This window comes from Lissotriton vulgaris, chromosome 2_1 (genome assembly GCF_964263255.1).
Source record: "Lissotriton vulgaris chromosome 2_1, aLisVul1.2, whole genome shotgun sequence".
Taxonomy (NCBI): Eukaryota; Metazoa; Chordata; class Amphibia; order Caudata; family Salamandridae; genus Lissotriton; species Lissotriton vulgaris.
In genome coordinates, this window is record NC_141687.1 from 384,723,865 (window position 1) to 384,738,575 (window position 14,711).

The 14,711-nt window shown below is 39.2% G+C and overlaps 1 protein-coding gene across 1 annotated transcript in view; it reads left to right on the forward strand.

Moving 5' to 3' along the window:
* Positions 1–13,211, forward strand: part of PITPNA (phosphatidylinositol transfer protein alpha) — a 181,955-nt gene extending 168,744 nt beyond the window's left edge. Inside the window, exon 12 of the mRNA XM_086955213.1 lies at positions 9,724–13,211. The gene's annotated coding sequence lies outside the window, so the exon portion shown is untranslated. The remainder of the gene's footprint in view (positions 1–9,723) is intronic.
* The last annotated feature ends 1,500 nt before the right edge of the window (positions 13,212–14,711 follow it).

Consider the following 14,711-nt stretch of genomic DNA (forward strand, 5'->3'; position numbering starts at 1 on the left):
GGCTTCTAAAAAAGAACCATAGGCTTTAGAGTTGGTTAAGAATGAATTCAAAAGGTCTAATAATTTTGAGGCAAAAATTGAGGAAAAGGTTACAAATAATTCACCTGAAAAGACCTGGAGCCTTAGCTTTTTTCAGGGATTTGAAAGCTTCGGATATTCTTGAAGAGTAATATCCTCTTCCAGTGGTTAAAAGATATCGGGGAGAGATTTAGGTTTAGGAATATCTTGGAAGAAAGATAGGATTAGTATTTTCTGTATATAAGAGATTGTAATATGATTGAAATGTGTCTATGATGTCGGAGTCAGAGGATAGGAGTCTGTTGGTTGTTTCTGAATGCTTTAAATGCATCCCAATTATTGTGTATTGAGGTTTCCAATCCAATCCAAAATTTCTTTATTTCGGCCGTTTAGGCCATAAAAGATACATAAAAAGCATACATAAAAAACATATTAAATAGAACATTAGATTAAGACATACTTTGAAAGGGTATATAAAAAGAACAACCACTTCCCGAGTAATAGTCAGAAGATACAATGGCAATGAGGTTAAGTTGGCAATACTATCCTATGATAGTCAGACTTTGAGTAGTTTGCTCCTGATGTGCCACATGGCCATTAGAAATGTAGCAACTGCAAATACTATGTGAGGGGAGGAATTGAGGTATCTAAAGATTTATTAAGCACAAAAAATTAATTTATGAAAGAGGTCGCTTCTGATGTAAAGGAGCGATCTGATGATAATGTTTGAGCATTAATAGAATTGTGAAATAATATAGCAACCCCACCATGACGATCAGTAGCAGAAGAAAAAACAATTTGATTGACCCATTGGCGTTTGAGTTTAAGGGATTCTGCATCATTGCAATGGGTTTCCTGCAAAAAAGCAACTTGGGCGTTGAGTTTAGCTAAATGAGCCAATACCTTTTGACGCTTGACAGGATGACCTAGACCACGAACATTCCACGAAACCATGTTAATCATGGTGTTGGATTAGGGAGTACATGAGGAAACAGGAACACGAAACTGTAGGACCAACGTAACGAAAAAGAAAGACACCATTTATTATGTGATGAAGAAAAAACATTACAAGAAATAAAACATTTAACATACAGCAAAACCAAAAAAGAGAAGAAACAATAAGTATAAAAAGAAAAAAGACAGAGAAAAGGAGGAAGAGACAGAAGGAAGAAAAAAGTAGACAGATCAAGAATTAAAATCCAGATCTGTAAAGAAAAGAAGGTTCGAAATGAGAGATGCATAGTGACGTCGAAGGACACGGACACCAATGATAGAAAAGAACAGAGAAAATGAGAACCTCATGAAGAAGAAGATAACCAACAATTAAAGAATATTAATTAAGCAAACTTTTGGAAACATATTAGCGATCCTGAAATATAAGAAAAGTCAACCATTAGTATCCATGACACAAGAGGAAATGTTGTTAAGAAAGAGTTTGTTTATCAAGATCGTCAAAGGACCGTGACCGTCCATCATGTGTGATTTTACAGAGGCACGGATGAAGAATTCCATACTCAATGTTCAGATGTCTCATTTGAGGGCGTAAAGCAAGAAACTCTTTGCGTCAGGCATTTGTTGCATTGGAAACATCTTGAGAGATAAAGATATTATGGCCCGACCAGATAAGACTATGTTTAAGCCTTAAAGCCCTCAAGACGTGCATAAGTTCGGTAAATTCCAGGAAAAGCATTATAATTCCACTTGGTTTGTTTGAAGTAGACGACCCCGACGATGTGTTCTCTGTATATTTTGTGAAGATGGCTATGACTGAAGATCTATAAGTTCTGGAAGGAGTTTCTGTAGAAATGCTATCATGCCAGGACCTTCAATATTTACCGGAAGACCATAAAGGCGTAGATTTTTTTTTTGCGATTACGATTTGCAAGATCCTCAGTGTGGATTTTTAACTTGTGGATTTCCTGCTCAAGTGGTGGAATCATTGAAGAAGCATCTTGTATGTCGCTTACCCGTTGTTCAAGTTCCAGTACCTGTCCCTCGATAACAATCCATCTTTCCTTAATCTGTTTTAATTTTTCATTGGAAATGGACATAAAAGTTTGAAGGCCACGTACCTCATCTAATATAGAGTCCAAAACTGGGTTCTGTGAAGAGAGAATAGGAGAAGGCGAGTTGTTTTTATGCCTTTTCGGTTTTGTACCAGATGAAGAGAATCTAGCAGAATGTAGTGCGTTAGCCAAAGGATCAATTTATATCATTCAGCAGATATCAAGTACTTCAGAAAAATGTAGAGGAAAATAAATTACTTCTTATGTTGAGGGAAAGATTATACAATCATATTCTTCAATATGTATCAGGTAATTAAGGATCCAAAAGTGAGCAATAGCGACAAATGCACATCAGTATGATGTTATCAAATCTTCAAGCTGAGAGTCACAAAGAGGAAAAACTGTTCCACTGCCACAAAAGAATATCAAAAATGGTCAAAGTGGTATTTTTGTGAGATATTCAATGCACAGAGATTATTCCAAGTGAAGGAATTATGAATTATATCATTGTAGCCCACCGTAGCTCAAAAACGGTAAAAAAGAAAGAACCCGAGCGCCGCGATACGAAATGGCGGCCGCCCGTGTCTCTGAGGTATAAATTACCGCCGCGGCGTACTGGCTCAAAATTGAAGAGAATCGCTCCAAAAGCAGCACAGGGACTCACCGCACCTTCATGGAGCCACGACCGCCACCTATTGTAGAAACAATGGTCAATTGAGGCTCAAATAATACTAATGGAGTCCCGTGTCGGAGCGGTGCTCACATCGGGTCCGCCATGACACTACGGGGGTCAAGCCACGCCCCCCAAGATATCCACATTTGATTATAAACTATATCAGTGCATGTTGTGAGATACAAGTGTAGGGGAACATTATCACTAAAGAAATAGGGATACATGATTGTTTTTGCAATGAGTAAACCTAATAAAACATGCACCAATTCCTAAGTGGCCACTGCAGGAATAGTTATCAAACCAGTGGTCTCAGACACTACAGCTCTGGGAGAGTTTAATGGTTATCATATGCCAAGTGCAAAGCGAATTAAAGTGTAGGTTGCACAAAATCAAGACAAAAGGCAGACTGTTCGCACAGCCAGACCCGCACTGTGGCAGTACCAACGAAAGCATTGCACACAGGATGGGATGTTTTTCTAGGCCAGCTGTAAGCCGAAAGATGCTGGGCATCACGCCTAATTAAGTCTATAAATGTCTTACAATGAAGGACACTGTTTTTAGCACTAAAATGTTGTCCGAATTAGATACCAGAAATACAGATAGACAATACCACAGCTATGATTTATATAAACAAGAAAGGTGGAGCACAATTATACACTCTCAAAATTGGGTCTACACATCTGGCACTGCTTAATAAAACGCCATATTACATTGGTGAATGCTAATTGCACAGGTCAAAATATAAAGGCAGATTCTCCGAGTAGATAGCCATTGCTCACTAAAGTGAAATATTTCGGAGTTGTCAAAGATATGGGCAAACATTGGCAACATGAAAGGTAAATCTGTTCGCTTCAAATGAAAACCCAGAGTGCCAAAACGGTGTTTCAAGTTATCTGCACTCATAATCTCTGAAGAATGCGCCATCACTAAACTGGTATGGCATTTTTTTCCTGTGCATTTCCACTAATACTAGTGATGCCTCTTGTAGGCATCAGGATACTATTAGCACTACAGTGGTCTTGGCAGATATTACATTATTTCTAAAGACTTGCTGTTCATAGGGCACCTTAAAAGCTTGGAGGCCAGGGACACAACAGTTTCAAGGTGCTGCAGAATTTTTCTAAAATTTGATAGATGCCAGAGATCCAAACAAATTGTTTCAGAGCTGTGGACCTAAAATTCTGAAGGATTTACTGTCTCCTCTGGCATAGTTAAAACAATTGGTCTTTTCAGTGGTAGAGTTCTCAAGAATATATGGAGTTATCACATGTGAGAGGAAATGAAGTCTCATCTAGTAGAAGGCCTGGTGCATGATGCTGAATTTTAAACCAAATAAGAAGCTTAACTGGCAGCCATTGTAGTGCTTAACGAGATGTGGTCTTTGCACCTGAGGCCACCTGATAGACATGGTGTTCATACCTTTTGTGGCACCAAAAAACTATGCAGCGACTGCCTGTTTTCCCACACTTACTTAGAATGAGTGAAGGAAAGATTTATCACGTAGAGCTCTAGAGCTCAAGGGTTTTAAATTGGCAGCATGACTCTTGAAGTGCTAGATTTCTAGCATCGAATCTATCACAAAGATACATGAAGATGGTAAGAGGGAAGAAAATTTGCAAAACAGAAGTATATTGCAACAAAGTGAAAAATGTTATGTTTTTGGGTATTAACTCAGCGGGCTACTTGAACAAATGAAGCATATTTTGTTTGATGACTGATGTGTCTACTTGGCTGTAACTTACTTATGCATCATTATGTGTACAAATTGCAGCACACACAAGAGCTGTCAGCGAAGAAGTACTGTTTATCAATTCTGTTATTAACAGGCCACTGGCGGGAGCTAAGATAATGTTCTCTGTTGATTTCAACGCCATCTTGAAATTAACATATATTATCAGGTCACATGAAGCCTCCATTTGAACCACTGCATGAAATATGTAACATGACACTAAAACAACATTTCAAATTCCATTAATACATGCATAAATCGCAATTTTCTGTAAACCGCCATCCTATACATAGACGTGCTTGTAAAGAATATATTCAAACATCATTTTTCTTGAAATATGTGAGAACCAATTCTAAAACATCAATATGAATTGAAAACAAAAAATAAAATGACCATAAGTCTGGAATTCGAAACAAGAAAGGAAACCGAGGGAAGAAGAGAGTGGTATGTATCAGATTCAGAATGAGATTAAAGACATCCTAAGAACACCCAAGACACAATGTAAATCCAAAAATACCAACAGGGAACGGAATATCACCTAAAAATCAATTAGGTTGAAGAATATTGGGACAACAAATATACGGTGTCCAAAATATCCAGGTAAAGACTTCTGTACAATATTCGAAAGGATGTGCATTAGTGACATATCAGGATTCAAATCTAATAACCAAACGAAAATAACCATTATGTAGTGTAACCTTGTCTATATGAAAACAAACCACATCATCTATAACAGTGTCCTACGACAAAGACTACCACAAAGGAAGGGGTAACCCGCCCTCGCACAATGATGACATAGGTGGCCTCATTGGATGAAAACAAATTATTATCTCACCTATAATTAACCCAACGCAGGAATGTAACCTCCAAAGTATAGGTAGATACTGAAGCAAGTGAAAGGACCACGGAGTGTACTTCCGAACACAAATTGAAGATGATTTACATTGTATTGCATAATCTGGATCAAAAGAAACAAAAAAGAAAGCCAGAAATGTGTTACTCAACACACAAAAGGCTAATACAACAAATAAAACAAAAGATAAAGAGCACCCCATCTTTACATAAACTTTGGATAATAACAATAGAATACGCTTATCTACATGAGAAATTTAAATTGGATGTCATGGGGGTTATGTACTGTATTAGTCACAAACACACAGTAATTATTTGTCGTTCAGCAAACGTAAGTTACTAAAAGAATTATAACGAGATGGAATGTACAAATAATCAAGTTATGCTGTTTGTTCATCTGCAGACACAGTTCTAGACTTAGCCAAGGTTGCACTCCACAAGCAATATAAGAAAGCTGTTTTAATATGCATTGGTAATGTCTCCGTTTTGTAAAATTTGCTCAGCAGCAACCTGGTCACCTATAAAACAATGTTAAATAGATTTTATAAAGGGTCAAATTGTTTTAAAACACTTGCTCGACACTACTCATGCTTCAGACCCTCTTCCGCAAAGGAGGAATACCAGTATGTAATCTATGGACACCATGTGAATCTAGAACGGGCTAATGCCAAAAAAGAAACCTGTTTACCTGTAACAATAGTTTTACAGCATGAAACACTTTTATGTGCAGATCTCCCACCACACCAGTGAAGTAGGGTGAGGAAAGTTTACTAAAGTAAATCCTGAGTACGCACACTCAATGCAGAGGATAAAGAATATGAAGATGGCAACTATTTTTATATCTTAGGGAGTCATACTGGCTCTGTCTATGGTCGACACACAGAAATAAAACTTTCTCATTTTAAGAATATTTCTGGACCAAATCACTGGATGGCAAAATAAACACAGAATGTGAATCTGGAAGAGTTTTAGGATTAACAACTGTTGTTACAGGTAAATAGCGTCTTCTCATTCATGGGTATATTTATTAAATAAATACACAACCTGCTCACCTACCAATGAAGCCAGCATAATAGTGGGTCAGTGACTATTATCCTTCTTCCACTATGGTATCAAAATTAACTGAGGACTTCCTAATACTGCATTGTGCTATGAGTTTCCCTTTTGCCATACAGTGTCAGTGCCACATGATTCACTGAAGCTTCTGCTAACCTAACTTGTTTTCGTGCGTTTTTCAGTATTAAAAAGACTGCCTGGGCCAATTTGCTTCTTTATGATAATTTGTATTGTAATTGGAGTATAATTAAATTAGACGATAAATGCTGCCTGTAGATATGAATTATAATAAAAATGTGTTTTCATCTCAATACTTTACCTGCTAACCCCATGGGCACCATGATTCAACTGGCAATACCGATTACAAACTGATCAAGAGGGTTGCTGATACCTAGGCATATATATTAAACGAGACCATTGAAAGTGCTAAAAATGGAACCTACAGGTGGCCATAGACTGGTTCAAATCTCTGGCAAAGTCTCCCCTTGTCGTTAATGGGGCAAACAGTAATGGACAAAATGACAACTCTACCACTGTTCCTTTCTATACGCCAGAACATCCAATTTTCAGTTCCAGAGGGATTTGTCTCTTAAGTCCACGGGCTGTTGAGACACCTATTCTGGGATGGAAAAAATACCACAAGTATCACTTGCCAAACTATACGAAGGAGGGGGCTCCCATGACAACGGCACATATTACTGGGCAGCACAGATGGTAACATTAAACAAATGGATCTTCACACCTCTCGAGAAACCCGTACAGTCTACACAGAAAATAGAACTGGGTATCCACCACTGATGTACCGTATTTTCCGGCGTATAAGACGACTTTTTAACCCCTTAAAATGTTCTCCAAAGTCGGGGGTCGTCTTATACGCCGGGTACCAAATTTTTAGGAGTGGAAGCAACGTTTCTGTTTGTTCGAACTGCGTGCTCAGTCTAGAGACACAGCGGGCGGGCACATGCGCTGATCTGGCTTCTCTCTCTGCGCTGATCTAGCGTCTCTCTAATCTCCCTCTCCCTGCTACTGATCCCCCTTATACCATATTATGTGAGTCATACTACAATCCCCTCTAGCTGTACGGTACTGTACTTTATTTACCGTATGCGATTTTATATAGCGCGGACTTTCCCGGAGGTGTCAGAGCGCTTCACAATAGGACTAGTAATGATACATGAGGAGATAATTACAACAGAACAAATTACAAAAGCAAACGTTACGTTAAGTTACGGCACATGAATCAAAAATGACAATAGTGCGCAGTCTCTTACAGTCCTGTAGTGCAGTAGTGCCGATGGAAGCAGGATCTCACGGGGCATTTCGGTATTTTCGAACTGCGTAGGTATTCAGTCTAGAGCTACAGCGGGCACATGCGCTGATCTGGCGTCTCTCTCTCCTTCCGATGTGGCCATAAATCTCACGTTCATCGGAAGGAGAGGAGCATCAGTACCGTACGTCATCTTCTCAGTTCATGGGCATTGAAAGGGGATTGTAGAAAGTTCCCGCCGGCAATACAGTACTGCGCTGGAAGTGGGGGTAGTCTTATACGGCGAGTATAGCATGAAACCCACATTTTATGAAGAAAAGTAGGGGGTCGTCTTATACGCCGGGTCGTCCTATACGCCGGAAAATACGGTATGTTGGAACCCTCCTTTTATGGCCGGATCCCAGACATATGGTCAGATTAGCATGGCGACCAACTAGAATTGTCTGAGGTCATTACCAGGAGGACCTCCCTCCTAGAAGACTGTCACATTCTAAAGGAAGTGGTGGAACTCACTGCCATTAAGCAATAGAATGCAATAGGGATTTGCAAAATAGAAGCTCATTGGAAGGAAGATTTGATTAAACCATTTAAAAAACAATTTGAAAGAGGAATATTTAGTGTGTGATAACAACACTTCAGGTATACCCAATAAAGATGTGCTTTGGGGAGATACTTGGATCAACTTAAAGAAATTCAGGATTTATACCCAATTGTAAAACACATTCCTGACTGAATTACTAAAGAAAAAAGACTTGCACACATCAGATATGCAAAACTTTGAGAAATCACTCACCAGATGTACTGATTTTGGTTAAAGAAAAATGGGAAAAGGACGTAGGCCAAACAAAAGATCAAGAATGAGAAGAGGCATTGTGGGCCCCCTCTAAGTACCTGTCAAGGCAGGGTTCTGATTACTACAATTTCAAATTTTGCATCGCCTGTACTCTACTATGGTGAAATGCAGGGCTAGGGGACGCACCCAATCCAACCTTTGTTGAAAGGAGTGCGTAATGATGGAACTTTTATTCACACATTGTAGGAGGGTCTGTGAATCGGCAAATATTGCAGAACAAATGTCAGCCAACTGAATGACATCACTGATGTATTCATCGAAAGAAATGCCAGAATCATTTTATTAGGTATATGGGGAGAACAACTGCCACCCAAACACAAACTGTTGCTATGTAATGAGGGACTAGTATTGGCCAGGAACATAGCACGGTCCTGGCATGGGAAAAAGGTACCAAAATGTTGTGATTGTATTGTAGTTGCATTTATGTAGCGCTTACTATCCCTGGCAAGCCTTTGAAACTTTCAACTGGGCAGCACGCTGCTCCAGAACCCAAGGTTAGTCCAGTGTTATTGGTTAGTCAGATTAGACTTGTGCGCGCAATCAAACCATTCTATGCATCTGTTCCAGTTTCTTTGGGGTAGATTAAATGAATTACAGGGTTGATTATTAGTGGAGGGGTATGGGAGGTCATATAGTTGGTTGACAGGGTTAGCAGATGAGGTTGAGGAGATTAGGCAGTAATAAGATGCAGGGGAATTACTTTCAAAGATTGAGAGAACATATAATGAACGGCTTTTGGCTTTGGACTGATGTGGGGTGATTAAACAAGAAATATAATAGAGCAGGGGGTATCCACAAAAATACCAAAGGATTTGTAGACAATGGTGTGAGATACGAAATATGAACTAAATGTAATAACCAAATAACCATGTATTCCTGGTAAAAGGTGATTGGGGGCTTGATGGTGACAAAGGGGATAATGAATCGAGATACACATGTGAAAGATTGAATGAGGGAGGGATGGTTTAGATGCCATACTCCTAATGTTCCATAGGTGTCTTAACTACAGAATAAAGAGGAAATGTGATGGGAAGCCAAAATTGATGCAGTTTCTTTGTGCTGATACCATAGTTTATGCGAAATTACATAGTCATGAAGGAAGCAATAAAAAATGTTTTAAAAATAATATATTTTTGTAAAATGAATGTTCTTTGTACAAAATGTGATCTGGCAACCTGCACAAAGGTGTGGAATATCCTAGGTTACAAATTAAATCAAGAATTGGCTTTAGAATGTCTTTTATGTTCTGATGATCTCGTTTTTCCACAGAGTGCGAGACCAGCCTACAGGGAGGCTGAGTGGCCCTACCTTTGGAGTGATGCCGAACACTGGATCCAGCCTTCTCCCAGCGTTGGCAGACATTGGAAACCTCCTGTAGCTAATACTAGATGCCCTTTAATATTGTGAGCAGATGAGTCCAGTATTAATCCCAACAAATCCTGAGCTCTGGCAGGGCTGGTGCTCGCCCTGTGCAGCTCTGATGTTCTTGCTATATTCCCATTCACTCCTTTTATTTCTTCGTGTTCTGAGCAGTGTGCTCGTGCCTCACTTTGATTTCTCTGTCACCTGTTTAGCAAATCTATAGTTTTGTAATTTTAAACGGATTATTTTGTTTTCTTCGAACCGGGATTCATTTATGCCTTTGTTCCTGCCCAATGCCCTATGGTGGGATTAATAGAGGGATGGGGCAGATCTAAAGGTATTGTAACCCGTGGAGTATCTGACTGTATAGTAAGGGTGATGTTAGTAGAACCCTGCATGAGGTTAACTTCTACCTACAGGGTGCAGTTCACTGTAAATTGCTGCTTCCCATCCTTACTGTAATGTCTATTCAACTTCTGTGAGTAAACGTCCTACGCATACATTCCACTTCGCTCATACTAGCTAGCCTGCCCGTACCTTGTTTCCTAGTCCTATATGACTCATCGAGGCTTTCTTGGTAGGTGACTGTCCATCAGCATTTTGTTGTTCCATGAATACCGTTGAATGATGACATACCTTAACAGCTCCTAGAAGAAGGTTTATTCACTGTCTTCTGTACAACTAGGAGCATCTCAGAGAGCGACCTATAGCATCATACCAACTTTGTATTCAAACAATATGGCAGATGACGGTAATATTTGAAAGCATTCCTGAGGTTTTAGCAGACATTCCTAGTCCAAGAGCGCGTTTGTTCGTAAGAGTACACCCGTCCCCAACCCATGCATTCCCTCTATGTGCTTCACACCTACAACTGAATGGCAGCAATAGCATGCCTGTGGAGGTCAGAATAACAAGGCATCTTCCTCTACTTGTTGTCCTTTTCTTCTGAAGGCTTTGGCTTGCTGGTCTGGAAGCAGGTTAGAGACACCAGAATACTGAGCCATCTCTTGAACACACATGGGCTACAATAAAAAATTTAGTGGTCTTTGTTGTATGGAGGAGGGGCGTATAATGGGGTGGAGGGTCACTTTCCTGGAGGAAACGTGCTCATTGTTTCTCATGCCAATCTTGATCCTTGCAATAGGAATTGTGACAATGGCTCTTTCTTCGTTAAGGGTCTATTAACTTGTCATATGGCAGTTGAACAACAAAAGTAAATCCATCCTGTGTGTGATGCAATATAATGTACCAATTATGACGACAAGCGTGTTAGGACTAAAGACTGATTCGAGATAGGATGTCCATTATATATAAATAAATGGATTGAATTTGTAAAGCACAACTGATGCCCAAATCAGGGTGTCCAGGTGCTGTAAATGTATGGAAGCATCTGATTGAGAATCCAAGGTTTTGGAGAATTAAATATTTAATCTACAAGTTACAGATTTATTGGGAATCCTGTAGACGTAAGGATTTTCTAAGGAATAATGTCTCTGCTGAAGTCTCTTCCTCAGTAACAATCTGGTTCCACGAATGAATGACAGCAGACCAATCTAGTGCAATTAGGTTTTAAGGGGTTTCTAACAGGGATGAATACTGGCTTTGCAGGGGTCACGTTCTAAGGAGCATTTTAATTTCAGAACACTTTCTGAGGAGCTGTATGGTTCTTTTAAGGTATTTTCTTGAGCAGCAGCCTAGTTCGGAAGGGATGTAGCTGTTTTATAGTACACAAATATCCCTCTTGCCAGCCGTCGGGTTCTAGGGGACTCTTTTCCTGGAAAAAGTCCTGTTGTATAGGGCATCTTCCCCGGAATAGACCTTTTATGCTGAGTTCATTTTCTGAGGAGCATCCTGGTTCTGCAAAGGCCTCTTTTATCAAAGACTGATCCTACACGAGAATTCTCCTGGAACCCGGCAGATTCTGCATATGTCTCTTCTTGAAAGCTGATTGACTGTTGAACTGCATTGCCTGTACACATGGGCCTCTGACATGACATGATTAATTGATGATTAAACAACGTAAATAGCAAAATCAGCTCTTTTAAGATGTGTTCTTTCCACTTGGTTCCAAAATGGTTACCCAGACCAACTCATAGCCGAAGTTTATATTTATATGCCCTATGCAAAACAATCATTTGCCTAATGTAGAATCCATGTTTTGAAGAATCAGTCCAGCTCCAAAAATCCAAACTTTATAACCCTATATATTCCTATGATAAGCTGCTTATTGAGGAATGCCTGAAATATCCACAGCAGAGCCCCATGCAATGAAATGCTAGAGCTACCCACAGCCAAGCCTCACAATTCAATGCTAGGGAAAGCCATGCCATTGAGTGCTTAAAATGCTGCGCGTCACACAGTAAAGTATTGGAAATTCTCAGAGCTGAAAGTGGAATGCTTGGTGGTAGAGTCCGCACACAACAGCGGTATGGCTTTTTAATTTTATTTTTGTGAGACAGAATATTCATTGGAAAAATTATTCTTTAGAAACATCTTACACTGCTTCCTTGAAGCAATGTTACCTGTGCAATTCCTTCTGCATATCTGCAAGATTGTTTTCAGATTAAAATTTGTCTCAAAATGTCTGCCCTTAACTGTGTCCAATTTACAACTGGCAATAATGTGGCTTCCCAATTGCCAAGCATGATTTCTATGTATTTAAAGAATCCATGCTATGACTACAACGAACTCTTGAGTGGTGGGTCGCTTTGGGAGTGCAAGATGAACCTAAACTGTTGTTGGCTCGAGGCAAGTGATCTGTAGCACCATCTAAGAAATTGTGTGTGAAGACATGGGCTCTGCCTATGTGTTGTGGGGTAAACAGTACTTGCCTGTATCACTTTCGGTTTCTGCCCTCAGTTCTCTTAAAGAATATACTTGAGACTTCCATGATTTTTGCCAGTGACTGAGTACCTGTTTTCCTGACCGAACCATTTTTGAGTCAGCCCCAGCACTTGAAATAATTTCATCGAGTTGAACCTGGGTGTCTGACATCCTCATTGAGTCAAGCCTGTTTTTGTGACCTAGTTCCCACTTAGTCTGCCTCAGTAACTGATGTGGTTCTCATTGAGTGGTTCCTTGTTAATTCGTGCTTGGAATAGCCCTTGATGAGCCAAGCCTGGTTACCTGATGCATCCCTCACGGAGTTGTCACAATTCCTGCCACTCTGCACAATGATGCAGTCATGGCTAATTCCAAATAGTTCCCTTCTAGTGGGGAAATCCTCTCAAACCCCGAGCAGGAAATTATGAATGGATCTTAGTGCTGTCCAATGTACCCTTTGTAGAATTGACTAGATTTGGTTGTTTCTTTCATGTGAGTTTGTGCCTTTTTTGTCTCCTAATATTCCAATACTGGTATATTGGAAAGAAATCTAATAAAGAACCTTAAAAGGAGTCTTATGATTTGGTGTCATCCTCTGTATGTTCTAGACTTTAGTGGTGAGCAGGTGCTACTAGTGGAAAGTGAACTGTGGGTGAGTCTGTGCAAGCCTGTGTGCTTGTAGAATTTGTCTACATGTACAAGTAAATAATAGGGAGTGAGCATCGTAAGTGGGAGTTAAACAATATATGCACAGTACACATTTAAATACACACAAATTAAATATGTGGTGAATTTATATGAATTGGTGCTAAAAATACAAAAAAATTAAATGTCACACGTGGATACAATGGCTGTCCAGCATGTCTGACTATCATAAATTTTGCCTGTTGCTATTTTTTTCTTTATCACTTCTCCTGCATTGATTCTTTCATTCATTCCTTTTCTTAGATAAACTGTGGGAAATTAGATGTGGGCTCTTGAATGTTTGAATAGGTTTAATTTGACAAGTAAATAGATTTTTCTTCTATGCACTTTGAAACCAGCATTTGCTACGTAGAGTGGATATCATTGCCATTTAGAATCTCACCTAATATTTCATATGCAGTTTGTCTATTACCATCTGTCCCATATATCCCCCGAGTTAACTCTCTTGTTGATTAGTTTGGCAGTTAGCGAGATCAGGACAACTGCACTTTGTGAACTAGGGAGACCGTCTTAGAAACATGTGTCTACTGTTTCCATTGCTGTTGTTAGTGTTGAGTCTGAACTGCAGCAGTAAAGGAAAAGTTACTTACCTCAAATATCTGTCCGTCACATGGGTATCTAAATTAAATTCATAAACACTGAATGTTGACATATTTACATGGTTGACAAGACAGCTGTGATGAGCATATCTATGAACAAGAGGAGAGTAATGTATTTGTGCTTTCAAAATTTTTGTGTGAGCATTGTGATACTGCTATAGATATGCCAATAGCCTGCCTGTAGATTACGTTATAGAATCCTATAAAGACTTATGATATTAGGGTTAAAAAAAAATGTTATTAGTATGTAGATGTACCCCACTGTACAAACTGAAACGCACATCAAGAGAAAGTATGACTATTGACTGACTGAAATAACTTTATTCGGTTCAAAGAACCACTAAAGTTTACATTAAAATGTTCACATCATATAAAATAATTATAATAAGTAAGTTAAGAACAATGCATAGAATTCCAGGGACATGAAATTATTTACATACAGTGATTAAATTAAAGCAGTGCAGGAGCTCTTACCATAGAGACTTTTATGTAGTTGGCTACCGCGATACAAATATCAGGGGTAGCCAATGTATGCAAGAATTTAAAACCATCACAATATGTACGGGGCACGTTTTCTTTAACAGTGGGAGTAAAAACTTGCTCCTCACTGTTTTATATAATGTGCAGAATAAAGTTCAAAGTGTTTTGGCTTGTAGAGTTGTCACATGGACAAGATATGAGTTCATCAGCCCATCCTCTCTGACGTGGAAATGCCAACAAAAAGCACAGTGCATAAATGAAATCTAGTTAAATAAAATCTAGTCTGCA